This window comes from Miscanthus floridulus, chromosome 4, assembly GCF_019320115.1.
Source record: "Miscanthus floridulus cultivar M001 chromosome 4, ASM1932011v1, whole genome shotgun sequence".
NCBI classification, from domain to species: Eukaryota; Viridiplantae; Streptophyta; class Magnoliopsida; order Poales; family Poaceae; genus Miscanthus; species Miscanthus floridulus.
Genome location: NC_089583.1, coordinates 46897488 through 46898872, shown reverse-complemented (window position 1 = coordinate 46898872; position 1385 = coordinate 46897488). Strand labels below are relative to the sequence as shown.

Here is a 1385-nt window from a genome sequence, read left to right as displayed (position 1 = left end):
TGGACTCGGTTTCTGTCGTATGGATCATCCGACTCTTTTCCTCGTGTCGCCAATACAATCCCCCCCCCCCCCCCCCCCCCCCACCCCCCACCCCCCCAAAAAAAACACTCCTTTCGTTGTCATATGGTTCATCTTTATTCAGAAGGAGCACGGAGAAGCAAGCAGAACGTCCCACGTCGAATGGCACCAGCTTATTCGTGACCAGCTGAACACGCTCCTCACAAGACGAGCGAGAACGCGGTGCTGACGCAGAGCATCACCGCCGCCAGACGTGCTCCAACGAGCGCGACGACGGGGGCGGAGTTCTGCGACGGCGCGGGCGCGGGCGCCTGCTGCAGGTCGTGCTTTGAGCGCATCGACGGTGCCCCTGGTCGGTGTGGAACGACTTCTCCAGCACGGAGTCGTCGATGCCGGTCTCGAAGAGCTCAGTGGGGAGCGAGATGGTGCCGGGGCTGGCGCTGCCGAAGGCCGAGAAGGCGCGCGCCACGTCGGTGCCGTTGTTGGACTGGAAGTGCACCATGCCCTTGGGGAACACGAACATGTCGCCGGCCTGCAGCGTCGCCGTGTGCAGCGTGCCGTTGCGGGCGGCGTCGACCAGGCCCACGAACAGAGCGCCCTGCACCACGACCAGCAGCTCCGACGCCCTGCATGCGATCGATCATGCCAGCGACACGTACGTAAGCATGAGTCCAAAGACACGTATGTATGTACAAGCCAACGTGTACGTGTACCGTACCTGGGGTGGATGTGAGTCGGGTTGACGGTGCCGGGGCTGAAGACGAGCGCGGCGAACGAGACGGACTGCCCCAGCAGCGCCGGGAACTCGGCCGCGGTGGCCTTGGTCGCGGTGAACTTGGCCGGGTCGCCGGCGTTCCCGCTGACGAGGCGGGTGTAGGTGAAGAAGGTGCCGTTGAGCTGGGATGGGTCGGCCAACAAGCCCTGCGGCACCACGAAGTCGGTCAGGATGTCGGGGTCGCTGGCGCGGGCACACCCAGGCAGCTGGTGCACCACCAGCAGCACGGCGGCACACAGGAACAGCAGCCGGAGGCCGGGATGAGCGATCGCCATCGATCCGCTACCTGCTGTCCGGTGAGCAGGATGCGGTAGTGGAAATGGAAATGGACCGATCAGACGCACGTGGCGCAGAGCTTGCCGAAGCTTGGCGCGATCCACAGGAGTTGGGGGCTGCGATGGTTTGCTAGCTATATATATATACTTTTAGAGGAACAGCTAGCGCGGCCTTGGAAGAGCTGTGCCGGTGTGGCCTGCTATACAATTAGAGTGAGTTATCTTTGTACTAACGACAGACAGCGCGTCTCGGCCTTTGTTTCCTAAGCTTTGTAGGTTTGGGTGTTACAATGTACAGCACAGGTGAGGTGACAGTA

General features: G+C 61.9%; 1 pseudogene; it reads right to left on the bottom strand.

Annotated features, from left to right (window-relative positions):
- Positions 1-218: 218 nt before the first annotated feature.
- On the bottom strand, positions 219-1068 carry LOC136548482 (germin-like protein 9-1; annotated as a pseudogene).
- Positions 1069-1385: the final 317 nt, after the last annotated feature.